This window comes from Mauremys mutica, chromosome 3, assembly GCF_020497125.1.
Source record: "Mauremys mutica isolate MM-2020 ecotype Southern chromosome 3, ASM2049712v1, whole genome shotgun sequence".
NCBI classification, from domain to species: domain Eukaryota; kingdom Metazoa; phylum Chordata; order Testudines; family Geoemydidae; genus Mauremys; species Mauremys mutica.
This window is the reverse complement of record NC_059074.1, coordinates 140314541-140330083: the sequence shown is the minus strand read 5'-3', so window position 1 is coordinate 140330083 and position 15543 is coordinate 140314541.

The following is a 15543-nucleotide window of genomic DNA, read 5'->3' as shown; positions in this document are numbered from 1 at the left end:
CTTAAAACTGGAGAGCCTCCACAATAGTCTGTACTTCTCTGGGGAATCCTGATAGGTGTAGCCACAAAGCCTGTCTCATGACCACGGATGTCGCTATGGATTGGGCCACTGTGTCAACAGCATCCAGGGAGGCCTGCAGCGCAGTACGTGCCAGTAATTGACCTTCAGGCACTAGTGCCTGGACTTGTTCTTGTTTATCTTCTGGGATATGCTGAATAAAGTAAGTGAATTTGGAATAGTTTTTATGGTTATATTTTGATAGGAGCACAAGTGCCTCAGAGTTAGCAATCCTGAATTGGAGCATGGTGGATGAGTAAGCCTTGCAGCCAAAAAGGTCTAGCCTCTTCCATTCTTTGTCATATGGGGTCATGTTATCTCCCCTTCTCATTCACTGCATAGACTACAAGGGAATTTTGAGTATGGTTGGAGAATAAGAATTCCCTTCGCATGGACATAGTATTTTGAGATTAATGTGCATAAGCCTTGTCAAGTAGTGTCAGGCTAAGTACTGTTAGGCCTCAAACTTCCAGAAGTTGTAAGAAGCGAGTACAGTAGAATCCTGCAAGCATAAGCATAATCTATCTAGGAAGCTTTATAGACTAAAAAGGAAACTCTGTCAAGGTAGATACAGACTTGTGGTTACTATGCTCTGCAACCAAACACCTCTTTAAGCTGATTCGAGCATTTCTGAGTCTAAAAAATTAACCATAGAGAAGAGCTGAGCTGAGCACAGGTGCACAGTTCATTAGTTCAAAACAACTGCAAATGCCACCCTAGAATATTTGGCCACCTTGATTGGTTGACTTGTTTTGAAGCACGGCCAGCAAATACCGTATAAATAAGATGCAGAGGCGCAAGTGTGTGTGTGTGTTGACCTAAAAGAAATCGCTCTTTGTCAGGCTCACATACACCCCTGAACCAAAGGGACTTGTGCTTCACTATCTGTGCATGGCCAGCGCAGGAAATGGGCAAACTCTCAAAGAAGGTAATGTATCTTTGGACGAATGCAGGGTGAGATTTGAACTAAAAAGGTCTGGTTGTGCTCGAGCTGGTTAATCTTAAGTCTGTATTAATACTGTAGGTTAAGTTTATTAGTAAATTGTTTAAGTTGTTTAAAAATAGTAGTGCCTTGTTTTGTGCCTTGCTGAAAGCAGGTACAGTACTGGTGAAGTTAGTAGCTTATAAGTCATAGTGGCTTTACAAGTCACTGTGCCTGTCTTCAGTATGAGTTACCATCAAGTTTATCATAAAAGTCAGTAAAAGTTTATAAGTTGTTAAATAAGTTAATAGGTAGGTTAAAATTAGTAAACTATAGTTGATTAATGTATCAGTATTGCATATGAACTTGTGTTGGTTGGGGATGGTTACAGTACATGTAAAGTCATTAGGCACATTCTATCCGTGTTGCCTTCATAGTCATTAAAAACCTTTCTTGAGGAATAATTAGTTGTCTAGTTTCTCTTTTGCGGACACTACTCAACCTCATTACATCTGTGTTGGGTGGTGGGAAGTAGCAATCACCCAGAGTCCCACTAGGGCCCTAACGCGAGACCTCCTAGGGCTCTGACGTGTGCCTCCTCCTTCCATTAATCGCCACATATTTCTGGTTCAAGAGGCCTAAAGCCTGATGAGGATGGAGTGTCTTTCGGTCTCTCTGATAAGTAGGTAGTTGAGGAAAGTGTCACCTATATGCCACCCAAAGGTCCCAATATGGCCAGTGTGGGGGAATAGGCTTATAGGGTGATATCTATGGTGCCTTTACTAAGGACTTGGTTCAGTTCTAGTGTCTTGGTATTGAGGATGCATATAGGGGTTATGTTGCACTATTCCTAGATAGAATGGGGTTTGTGGGATACAACTGAGTAGTTCTCCTCACTGAAGAAGGGGGAGGGCAGTTTCAGGTGGTGAGGAAGAGTGTAGTATTATTTCCATCTCCAGGGAAGAGAAGTGAATTGCTGGTAGTTCAGTATGGAGGAGCAGTATCTCTGGAATTTCAGAAATTACCAGATCTCTCGGGAATCTGAACTCTTGTGGTACCAGCATGATCATCATCATTGGTACCACATGGTGTGAGTGCATTGGTGCTGTAGAAGGTCTAGACATCGGTGCAGATGTTGTTGGTCCTGAGCTCAGAGTGCAGTCTGTCAAGTAGCCAATAGGTGCCAAAGACTTGGCCGGTGCTGAGGCACTTGGACCCGTCTGTTTAGTTGAGGTAGCTGGTACCGACTGAGATTTTTGCTCTGTCTTTGTATGGTGTGACGGTACTCTTTATGTGGTCCTGCCCTCCTAGGGCTTTTGGACCTATCAATAACACAGATACTGGAAGTACCCGGGCAGTCAAAGACGCTAGGTCTCATTCCATAAGACGTGGAGATCACCGAGCATGCTGGAGGGATGCCTTTTGGGGGTGGGGTGGGGAGAAAGGTGGCTCCTTGGTGGGTAAGCTCAGGGTGTCTTTCTTGTCATCCTGAGAGACTGTAGATTTTCTCTTTGCAGCACATGGAGAGTGTGGGGCAGCAGATGATGGTGCTGACGGAGACGACTGCACAGGACAGATATTGGGGTCAGGGTCTGAGTCTGGCCGCAATCAGCTTTGCATCCTAATCAATTTTAGTTTCAGTTCATGGACCTTTCAGACTTGCATTTGCGATTTGAGGCAGTGGGTGCCCTTCTGTGATATGTGCCCCTCGTCCAGACAACAAATGGACCATGAGTGTCCCTTACTCATGGGGGTGGCCTCACGGCAAGAGAGGCACCTCTTAAACCCAGGAGAGCTGGGCATAACCTCAAGCTTGGAGAACTTCCCTATAGAGAAGAATGTAAGATCTACACTAAACTAAGAGTTAACAGAGAGGAAAGAATGGAAATAAAAGGTTTAGTTTGTTTTCTTTTAAGACGACAATAAGGGGAGAAAATTATAGCTCAAAGATATCTCATCATGGAATAGGGATTATACATTCTAATTCTATATATAGTCTCATACTATTCATGTAATGTTTAAGAAAACTTTTGTAAATTAATTCCAATGGTTCATGGATTAGGGACCCAATTTTATGAGGTTCCCAGGGCTTCTGTATAGATTATTTAGGTTAATCTTTCTATCTACCACTGGGACTCAGTGCATAGTCTGGAAGATACTATCAGATGCCTAGTTTTGCAGTTCTCAAACTGTGGATTTGTGTCTCCAGAGATATGCTCATTAACAGCAAAAATATTTTTAAATAAATAATAAATACATGGAGGTGAGAAATAACAGACCTCAACCCTATGGTCCCTCTGCAAATTTGTGTACACAGAGTCTAAGGTGACCAGACAGCAAGTGTGAAAAATCAGGATTGGGGGGGGTAATAGGTGCCTATATAAGACAAAGCCTGGAATATCAAGACTGTCCCTATAAAATTGGGACATCTGGTCACCCTAACAGAGTCAATCCCTTACCTCTCTCTAAAAGTGCAGTTTCAAAAAGTTCAATGAATAGAAGATTGTTGGGGGTGGAACAGATCTGGAAAAAGAGAAGAAGTCTGGAGATAAATGTGAGAAGGGAAGGACAGGCACTAGAAACAAAAGTGAAACTGTTTGAGCAGCATATTCCAGAAGTCTTGAGGTCTGAGTGTAGCCTTAACTGATTTGAGATCTACCATACCATTCTCTCACTAGGGAAAAGCTAGAATAGCAGGAGGCCATGAAAGAGACCTGTCGCAATCCGATACATAGTTATGGCTCTGTATGGCCAATTGTCGGTCCACGGCCATCTTGTCCTGTTAAAAGGACAAGGCAGCCTCCATTTTGGACCAGGTTCTTGTTTGTATAGGAGAGGGCAGAGACTCAATCCTGCCCAGCAACACTGGCTGTGTATGCTCTCCTGTGTTTTTGTTTTTTCTCTCTCCTGCTGGGCCATCTAAAGGTCAGGCTAGATCTGTGTGTGAAGGCCTGATTCTGCCCGGCAACCTGTTTTTTTTTGGGTCGGTCGTCTGGAGGTCAGGTTAATTCTGCCCAGGGACTCACTTTCCCGCTCTTTTTGGACCCAGTCATCTAAGGGTCAAGCTTGTTTACGTGTCAACTCCAGTGTGCCGTGTGCAAATCCTTCCGACGTGGGGTGGCAACAGCTTGAAGCCTGAAGGGAGGAGGGACCAGGGAGCCAATCAGATGCTGACACGAGGGAGTGAGACCTTTCTATAAAACTAGGTTTCCCCCCAAAATTTGTGTGGAGCATCCGCGTGTTAGCTGAAGGACTTGATCACCCTTTCGGCCAGGGTCTCCTCCCGGTAAAGTGCACTCGTGTCGTATCGTTTGGATTCGTTGTCGTTTGGACCCGATCCCTGTCAGCTCGTCATGCTTCTGGTGTCTGTTCTGCTGGTCAGCTGCGCCTGGAGTGCGGTATTTGCTTTTTAATATCTGACAGTTAGCTTATCTAGCCTCTTATTTTTTCCCCTCCCTAACTTGGTACCAAATATCTACTCAGGATATCAGGATTGTATTAGTGAGCTCAGAATTGCACAATTGCTTAGCTAGCTTGTATAATTGTTCTATTTGTTATTGAATTGTTAATTGCAAACTGTTTTATGTGTGTGAATCACTGCTCTGTCTTTGTCCGGAGTGAATGAATCTGGGAGCTGTCTCCACCTGGGGATTAGCTGACCAAGGGGTTCCCATCCCCGTGGTCTGAATGAGTGGAATCTGCCCAGCTACAGCCGCACCACACTCTGGGTTACCCTTAGTGTGAAAGCAAGGGTGGCTGAGGCAGTGGCCCGTGGGTCTCTTTCTCTGTGTTGCACCGGGCACTGCCCTGACGAACCCGATTCCCATCTTGTGTGATTAGTGTGTCTGCCTATCTGGTGTGGTGTGGTGAGCAGTATAAAGTGTATTATTATTGTGTTTTTGGGATGTGTTTTTACTTTTAATACCATTCCAGCCAAAGTTGCCTACTCCCCCGGCCCAAGTTGTAATTATCCCCCAAATAAACGCAGCCACTTGGCTTTTCACTGTTATTCTGGTCCTGCCTGTTTTTCCTCACTCAATACCAAGCTTTAACGAACCGCAATCTATTTTGGACAAGACCCAGTTTGGGAATATTTTAATGAAGTTCCTCTACCTGCGGGTAAGACAGGCATGCGTGCAAAATGCAGTGCTACAATGAAATGCAAGGCCTGGTTGCCGGAATGAAACATCATAAGTGTTCCTTCTCAGGAGGAAGCTGCGCTGAAGATGATGAAAGGAACATATCTGAACATGCAGGATCTTCAGGTTGATAAGCTTTTTTATTCCATACTTCTTTCTTAAGGACTGCCTGTCTTCCTTCTGGACTATTCTTGAATTCTCATGTTTGAGCAAAAAAATATACTGTAGTTGTTAGTCTATGGTACTATCATTATAGATGCAGTTGTGATAAAAAAATAAATAGCTGCAATAGGCAGATTGGCCTCTTACAATTTCACCTTTAAAGTAGTACTGAGTGTCAGTGAATGTAATGACTAATACTAAATGAGCAGTGTGGCAATAATTAAATAACCACATTGACTTATGTTGTTTAGGAGAATCTATCCTCAACATACAAGATTCTGAAGACTATACACCTTCAAGATCACCATCATTTTCTATAGTTTCAAAGTTCTTTGCCAATGATAGTGTTTCAGTCACATCATGTATGTCACATAGCCACAGTAGATCACCTGTAGCAAAAAGAAAAATCTCCATCATCCAGAAACAACCATAGATAAGTTTGTGATAAGAAGAAGCAGATTACAAAAAGAGGTAATTGATGAAAAAAATTGCCCAGTTTGTTTATGCAACAAACTCTCCTTTCCCTATGATTGAGAACCCACACTTCATTAACATGAATCAGTCATTAAGACCAGGATACAGTCCACCCAACAGAGCAGATGTCACAGGCAAATTACTGGCAGGGCCGGCTCCAGAGCCCAGCGGGGCAAGCACCCGCCTGGGGCGGCCCTTTCCCGGGGGGGCGGCAGGCTGGGCCGGCGGACCTGCCGCAGTCATGCCTGCGGGAGGTCCACCGGAGCCCTGGGAGCAGCTGACCTGCCGCAGGCATGACCACGGAGGGGATGCTCGGCCAGCGGCCCCAGTGGACCTCCCGCAGGCATGACTGCGGACGGTTCGCTGGTCCCGCGGCTCGGCTGGACCTCCCGCAGGCATGCCTGCGGCAGCTCAACCGGAGCCGCCGGACCAGCGAACCGCCCGCAGCTGCGGGAGGTCCAGCCAAGCCGCGTGACCAGCAGACCCTCCGCAGTCATGCCCGCGGGAGGTCCGCTGCTCCCGCGGCTCGGGGGCGCCTCCCGGGCATGACTGCTTGGGGCCGCCAAATTTGTAGAGCCGCCCCTGATTACTGGATAAAGTGTATGAAAGAAATTGAGCAGTGTGCAAAAAGGTCTAGAGGGTAAAATTGTTAACCTGAGTCTTGATGGGTGGAGCAATGTCCACAATGATCCTGTTGTATGTGCTTGTGTGACAGATGAAGGGAATGTCTTCCTTACAGAAATAATTGATACATCAGCAAATGCACACACAGCAGATTACTTACAAGTAGCAGCATTAACAGTTATAACAAACTGTGAAAAAAAATTCTAATGTCTAGTATGCAGCTTGGTCACAGACAATGGTGCAAATGTATCCAAGATGAAAAGAAATTATTTAGAAGAGGTAGAGGTGTATATCAAGGTGGGGTAGAGGTGTATACAAGAACTGGCCTAATCTGATGACAGCTTGTGAGCAAAATCATGAAAAAAATAGATGTCACTGTCACAGCCAAAGTTCTGAACATTGGACTTAAGAGAAATGTTGAACACATGCTGAGTACCCTGAAGCCTATTTCTGTACCCTTAAACAAAATGCAGGGAAATATGTTTTATTGCTGATGCTGTTGAAATTTGGAAGGAACCGAGTGAGATCTTAAAGAGAAATATGCAATGAGAGTTAAATTACAAGCATTAAAAAAACCAAAATGGACAAGCACTATCTACAGCTCATTTTCTTGCAAATATTCTCAATACTTGGTACCAGGGTCAAACCTTCACTGCCAAAGAAGGGGAGTTGGCTAGGACAGAGACATCCAGCAATCACCCCTCTATAATGCCAACTATAATAAACTTCAGAGCTAAGGGTGAACCATTCAAGAAATATGTTTGCTTATGATGATTTAAAGAAAGTCACACCAGTGAACTGGTGGAAGTCACTTAAGCACTTGGATTCAGGAGACTGTTGAAGTGATAATCTCACTTTTAACAGCAGTAGCTTTTTCTGCCGGTGTAGAAAGAATATTTTCTTCCTTTTGACTAATTCATTCCAAGTTGAGAAAGCGATTGGGACCTGGAAAAGCAGGAAAGCTTGTTTTTCATTTCCAGATTATGAACAAACAGGAAAATGAAGGTGAAGATGACTGAGTTAGCTGCAGAAGACAATATTTTAAGTTCTTCTTCGAGTGATTGCTCATATCCATTCCATGTAGGTGCGCGCGCGCTGCGTGCACGTTCGTCGGAAGACTTTTACCCTAGCAACTCAGTGGGTCGGCTGGGCGCCCCCTGGAGTGGCGCCACCATGGCCGCGGATATATACCCCAGCCGACCCACCCACTCCTCAGTTCCTTCTTACCGCCCGTGTCGGTCGTTGGAACAGTGGAGTGTAGCTTAGCTGACCTTCACCTCCCTAGCATTCTCATAGCTTTCGTGTATATAGTTCAAAATCAGTTTAAAGTTATAGTTGTTTCTTAAGTAGTTAATTAGAGTTTAGTACGTTTAGTCGGGTTCGGGGCTCTGGCCCTGCCCGCACCGGGGCCGGCGCTCATGCCCGGTTCCCTGGGATTCAAGCCGTGTTTGGCTTGTCATCGCCCGATGCCTACAGGAGATCCGCATGACTCCTGTTTAAAATGCCTCAGGGAGTCGCACTTATCCTCTAAGTGTGCGATTTTCAAGTCTTTCAAGCCTCGCACAAAGAAGGAGAGGGACATTAGACTGAAACAGCTCCTCATGGAGGCGGCTCTAACCCCTCTGTCTTCGGCACCGAGTGCACCTTCGTTGGACGCGAAGAGTTTGTCTTCGGCACTGAGCCGCACCGGTGCAGCCGCTCCTTCTCGGCACCGAAGGTTGTCGGTGCCTAAGTCAAACCAGAGGCGCTCGCTCTCTCCTAGAGCGAAGATTCATAAGACCCCTGCCGCCCCGGCACCGCCCGCGGTGCGGCACGAGGGCATGGCTCCACCGCACCGCCCGGTGCCTGCAACTACTGTGCTACCGCCTGAGCCGTTGCCGTCGACTCTGGTACCTCAGGGCCCGTTGAGTCCGGCTTGTCTCCCCGGCACCTGCCGTGGTTGAGTTGATGGTGCCTTCTACGCCGGAGGTCTGCGAGGTGGCAAAGGACCTGATAGCGCTGTCAGATGCGGCGCTGCCGCCGCCCCCGGCACCGCTGGTGCGCGCTATCCAATCGATGGGGAAGCCAGCGTTGATCCATCCTGTTTCCTCCAGCGCCCGGCACCGCTCCCGGTCCTACCAACGTTCCAGGTCCTGGCACCGTTCTCGCTCCTCTCGCCGCTCGCAGTCCCAGCACCGCTCCTCGGCACGGCGCTGGTCGGACTCGCGGCACTACTCTAGATCCTGGTCACCGTCGTACTTCTCCCGGCACCGATCACGGCACCGTTCTTCTAGAAGCTGCTCCCGTCGCCGATACACCAGGTCCAGGTCGACCTCCCGGCACCGAGCCGGTCGCAGGTCCCGGTCTCGCCACCGCAGTTTCTCGCGGCACCGTTCCCCGGTATGGAAGAGTACCAGATCGGTGGGGACGTTGGCTAAAGGCCTATCCGCTCCACCATGGCCTTCCAGGCATCCCTCGGCTTCCTCGCAAGTGGGAAGCTACTACTACCAAGACCTGGAGGCGGACGTACCGGAGGGACTGTTTCAGGAACCGCATCCTGAAATGCATGGGAACCAGCAGTGGCCTTTTTGGACACCTTTGGCGTACCATCAGGCCCAAGGTGCTCCCCTTGCTCCATCACGGGCCGCCACTTCGGACCATCGGACCCCGGAAGCCACAATTAGTCGCCCTCCACCAGCGGGCGTGGATGCCCAGTTACCTCCTTCAGTCGCCTCCCCGGTGCCTCCGGAGCAGGAGCCTCAGCTAGAGGAGCAGATTCCAGACGCCCTGGTATATCGTCCTCTTCGTCACCGGACGAGGCAGTGGCGGGCGCTTCGTCTTCAAGCCCACCTCCAGTTGATCTCGCTGCTCATCAGGACCTCCTCAGGCGAATTGCCTTGAATATCAACCTACAGGTGGAGGAGGTCCCAGAGGTCGAGGACCCTGTTTGCAGCATCCTGGTGGCGGACGCGCCCACTATTGTGGCTCTGCCCTTCATTAAAACGATCCAGGCCAAGGCTGATACACTTGGCAATCGCCGGCCTCCATTCCACTGACGGCTAAGGGGGGCAAGCGAAAATATATGGTGCCATCCAGGGGGTATGAGTACCTTTACATGCACCCTCCTCCCTAGTCGTCCAGTCGGTTAATGACAAAGAGCGCCATGGTCAACCAGCCCCCACGCCGAAATCCAAGGAGGCCAGAAGGATGGACCTCCTAGGCCGCAAAGTATACTCGGCGGGCGCCTTGCAACTCCGTGTTGCGAATCAACATGCTCTGCTGAGTCGTTATGACTTCAACACCTGGGCGGAGATGGCCAAGTTCCGGGAGTTGCTTCCCCCGGATTCCCGCCAGGAGTACAAGGCCTTCCTAGAGGAAGGAAAGAAGGTGGCCAGAACGTCCTTGCAGGCCTCCCTAGATGCGGCTGACTCCGCAGCCCGAACCTTGGCAGCAGGTGTTACCATGAGCATCTCCTGGTTACAGTCTTCCAACCTTCTGCCTGAACTCCAGTACACCTTGCAGGACTTACCCTTCGAGGGAAAAGACCTATTTTCGGAGAAGACTAACTCTAGGCTTCAGAGCCTAAAGGACAACCAGGTTACTATGCGCAACCTCGGGATGCACACACCGGTAACCCAGCGTCGCACTTACCACCCTCAGCACTTCCGTCCCTACTCTGTCCCTAGACGTGGACAAGACTTTAACAGACGCTGAGGACGAGGAGGCCGCAGGCGCTATTCCGGCCCTCAATCAGGCCAAAATCGCGGCGCCTCTAAGCCACAGCTGGACCTGAAGTCGTCCTTTTGAAGGCACGCCCGGGGGCAGCATACTTCTCAATTCGGGATCCTTCCCCTCTGTTCTCCAACCGCCTCTCTTATTTTTTCCCTGCATGGTCCCTCCTGACCTCAGACGTCTGGGTCCTGCACACCGTGAAGCACGGATACCACCTCCAGTTTGCTTCTACCCCGCCTTACTGTCCTCCCTCCCAGTCCCTCTTCAGGGACCCCTCTCACGAGCAATTCCTCTTGCAAGAGGTGCAGACACTCCTCAGCATCGGAGCAGTGGAGGAGGTTCCAAAGAAAGATTGGGGCAGGGGATTTTACTCCCGTTACTTCCTGATCCCGAAGTCAAAAGGAGGCCTCAGGCCAATCCTAGACCTACACGGCCTCAACAAATTCCTATTAAAGTTAAAGTTCCAGATGGTCTCTCTAGGGACCATTATCCCTTCCTTGGACCCCGGGGACTGGTATGCTGCCCTCGACATGAAAGACGCTTACTTTCATATAGCCATATTCCCTCCGCACAGACAATTCCTCCGCTTTGTGGCGGGCCATCGACACTTCCAATTCGCGGTCCTTCCCTTCGGCCTCTCCACAGCACCTCAAGTATTCACGAAGTGCATGGCAGTAGTAGCCGCCCACCTCCGTCGCCAAGGGCTCCACGTGTTCCCCTACCTGGACGACTGGCTCCTGAAAGGGGCCTCCAGGGAACAAGTCGGGAAGCATGTGCGAGCCGCGCAGGACCTATTTACGAGACTCAGCCTGCTGCTCAACGTGGACAAATCCACCCTGGTTCCCACGCAGAGGCTGGACTTTATAGGAGCAACCTTGGATTCCTCTCTGGCCAAGGCCTGTCTTCCTCAGCCAAGGTTCCTGGCATTGACGACCGTCATCCGCATCCTGCAGACCTTTCCCACAACCTCGGTCCGCACGGGCCTCGCTCTGCTGGGACACATGGCGGCGTGTACGTACGTCACCAAGTACGCTAGGCTTCCGCTCCGCCCCTTTCAGATGTGGCTCCACTCGGTGTACCATCTGGCCAGGGACTCAATAGACACCTTGGTCACCGTGCCGCCCAATGTGCTTCACTCCCTCGATTAGTGGCTGAACCCCTCCGTGGTATGTGCAGGGTTGCCCTTTCACCCGCCCCAACCCACGTTGTCTCTAACGACAGACGCGTCTTCCCTCGGCTGGGGAGCCCACCTGGGCCACCTGCGCACACAGGGCCTGTGGTCGTCAGAGGAGCTCTCGCTCCACATAAATGTTCGGGAGCTCAGAGTGGTCCGCCTCGCATGCCAGGCGTTCCGCAGGCTTCTGTCCGGCCGTTGTGTCTCCGTCTTCACGGACAACACAACGGCCATGTTTTACATCAAACAAACAGGGCGGAGCCCGCTCTTCCCCCCTTTGCCAAGAAGCCATCGAGTTATGGGACTTCTGCATAACACATACGATCGACCTGGTGGCATCCTTTCTCCCGGGAGTTCGGAACACTCTCGCGGATTGGTTGAGCAGATCCTTCCTGTGCCACGAGTGGTCCATAAGACCAGACATTATCCACACCGTTTTCCGCAGGTGGGGCTTTCCCCAGGTGTACCTCTTCGCGACGCGTGCGAACAGGAAGTGCCAAACGTTCTGCTCGTTCTGAGGGCACTCGCCAGGGTCGATCTCAGACGCATTTCTCATTCCATGGACTCACCATCTGTGCTATGCATTTCCCCTGTTCCCATTAGTCCACAAGGTTCTGTTGAAGCTCCGTCAGGACAGGGCTCATCTGATCCTGATTGCTCCGGCGTGGCCCAGGCAACCCTGGTACACCACGCTGCTCAACCTCTCTGTGTCCCCGCCGACCACCCTTCCCCTCTGCCCGGACCTTATAACTCAGGAGCATGGCAGTCTCCGCCATCCGGACCTCCCAGCTCTCCACCTCACGGTGTGGCTCCTGAGTGGCTAGACGCCTCAGAGCTCCGCTGCTCCGCACCTGTGCAACACATCCTGCTTAGCAGCAGGAAACCTTCCACTAGCTCCGCATACTTGGCCAAGTGGAAGCGTTTCTCGCTCTGGTGTGTCTCACGGGCCCTCGCGCCCACGGCGGCCCCCATGCCAGTCATCCTGGACTACCTATGGCACCTTAAACAGCAGGGCCTGGCCTTATCCTCCCTGAAGGTCCACTTAGCGGCCATATCCACTTTTCATCCTGGCGAAGGTGGACACTCGGTGTTCTCACCCAGTGGTCGCTAGGTTCCGTAAAGGACTGGAACGTCTCTACCCTCAGATCCGTCACCCCGCCCCTACCTGGGACCTGAACCTAGTACTCAACAGGCTCATGGGTCCGCCCTTTGAGCCGATGGCAACCTGTTCTCTCCTATACCTGTCATGGAAGACAGCTTTTCCGGTGGCCATTACTTCGGCTCGGAGGGTCTCTGAGATCTGAGCTCTCACTGTAGACCCTCCTTACACCGTCTTTCACAAGGACAAAGTTCAATTATGGCCACATCCCGCTTTTCTCCCTAAGGTGGTCTTGGCCTTCCACACCAGTCAGGATATCTTCCTCCCGGTTTTCTACCCCAAACCTCATTCATCTCCACGGGAGCAGCGATTACACTCCCTGGATGTCCGCAGGGCGCTTGCATTTTATATTGACCGCACAAGACCTTTTCGTAAGTCCCCCCAGCTCTTTGTGGCCATAGCAGACCGCATGAAAGGCCTTCCCATCTCCACTCAGCGGATCTCCTCGTGGCTGACAGCATGCATCCACACGTGCTATGACTTGGCTCATGTTCCAGCGGGCCACCTCACTGCCCATTCTACCAGGGCTCAGGCTTCTTCAGCCGCCTTCCTGGCACATGTACCGGTCCAGGAGATATGCCGTGCAGCGACCTGGTCATCAGTCCATACGTTTGCTTCGCACTACGCTTTGGTGCAGCAGTCTAGAGACGATGCGGCCTTCGGCTCGACAGTTTTGCATTCTGCCACGTCTCACTCCGACCCCACCGCCTAGGTAAGGCTTGGGAATCACCTACATGGAATGGATATGAGCAATCACTCGAAGAAGAAAAGACGGTTACTCACCGTTGCTCATATCCATTCCACACCTGCCCTCCTTCCCCACTGTCGGAGTAGCCGGCAAGAAGGAACTGAGGAGTGGGTGGGTCGGCTGGGGTATATATCCGCGGCCATGGTGGCGCCACTCCAGGGGGCGCCCAGCTGACCCACTGAGTTGCTAGGTTAAAAGTCTTCCGACGAACGTGCACGCAGCGCGTGCACGCGGCACGCGCACACCTACATGGAATGGATATGAGCAACACATCTCGAAGAACAGTTACAACGGTGAGTAACCGTCTTTTTCTCATGTTGACCTGGCTGACAGAGTCAATTTAATTTTTAAAATATTTCATTTAAACTATTTTAGTTTAAAACAATTAAAAACAAACCTGATTTAAAAAAAAACTTGAATGTTTCACTACATTCAAAAATTCATATGCTTGTTAAAATATTATATGTTTGCTGTTGAAGAAAAAAATCCAGAATAGATAAGGTTGTTTTAGTTAAATAAAACAATTTAAATATCTGTCTGGTGACGTTCTCCTCCTAATACAGCATAGCAAGAAAATCCTCCAAATATTAATGATTAACATGTTGAATTGGAGATATTTATGAAGTCATTGGGAGGTGAACTATCTGCTTCAATTACCTTTGGAAAATGAAATAACCAAACAATCATTCATTTTCTGATATAGCTGTAAAACTAATCTGAAAAGTTTCCAAAATCACTTAAAAATGTATAGCGTGTATCTTCTAAAAATGAAACCTACATCTGCCTCTGAGTTGTGAATATGTATTAATGTTATAACAATGTAGAAATCACTTTTCTAGAAACCACTTTTTATGCAGAAATCCATGATTAAATCTTCCTGACTAGTTGAATTAAATCATGATTTAATGATTTGATTTAAATCAAATCCACCCTGTTAGCAGCATCTCAAAAAATATATATATTTGAATTGGAAAAGGAGAAGGCCAACAAAAACCAATTAGGGGAAATGGAACATCTTCCATATGAGGAGAGATGAAAGAGACTGGGACTTTTCAGGTTAGAAGAGAGGCAACTAAGGTGTGAGGGAGGGGATAGGATAGCAGTCGATACAATCATGAATGATGTAGAGAAATTTGAAGGGGTAAATAGCACTAAGAACCAGGGGTCACCCAATGAAATTAATAAGCAGTAGGTTTAAAAACCAAACATAAGGAAGTCGTTCACAAAATGCACAGTCAACCTATGAAACTCATTTCCAAGAGTTGTTTTGAAGGCTAAATGAATAATTGGGTTAAACAAAAATTAGCCATTGATGGACCTATCCTCCATGAACCTATTAGCCAAGATGGTCAGGGATGCAACCCCATGTTCTGGGTGGCTCTAAATCTCTGACTGCCAAAAGTTGCAACTGAACGACTGGATGGATCACCCAATAACTGCCATGTTCTGTTCATTCCTGCTGAAGCATCTGGCACTTGCTATTGCCGGAAGACAGGAAACTGGGACAGATGGACCATTGGTCTGACCAAGTATGACCTGTCTTACATTTATATACATTACATCCCATTTTGAAGTAGATATTCACAAATCTCCACGTATCAAGAGACAGTGCCACATCCCAAAACTAATAAACCGACCTTTAATATGTGGAGCCACATACCAAATTTCTGTTTCTCAGAAACTTAACTGCATTCTCCTCTCGGGAAATACATACTCCAGGAAAGATTCTGAACAGATTTCACATTTAACACCATGACCTCTAGAGTTCCACCAGTTATAACTTGTGGGACATTCATTTGGCTTTTATAACTTTAGTACTGCAGGAATCATGACTGCTCTACATTGACATTGGGAACCTGTCACAGATCTATAGGATCTGTACTACAGCCCCAGCTTTGGAACAGTCTCTAGGAGGAATCCCTTCAGTGTGCCAGAATCCGTAGGGGTCTCACCTCTTTCTCCCCTGCAAGCCAAGCAGCTTCACTGCCTCCTAAGACTCGACCTCTGGGCTGTCAGCATACCTACTTCTCATTGTGAGCTCTGTTCAGAGAGTCCAGCTGAGATAGACTTGTACACTCTCCAGGGATTAATGCACTTCACAAAGCAATTGCAGTGACACTCAGTGTCGTCAAAACAGTTGGGTTTATTAGTCAACTGGAACACAGTATAGGAAGTCCTTCGGTTAGCACAGACCTGTGGTCCATGTCCCCGTAGAGGGGCACAGAGAAACATCAGGGGGCACAGAAAAGCCTGGGCCAGCCCCCACGGGAAGCAGGGAGGGAGCATCACCTCATAGACTTTAAGGTCAGAAGGGAACATTATGATCATCTAGTCTGACCTCCTGCACAATGTAGGCCACAGAATCTCACCCAT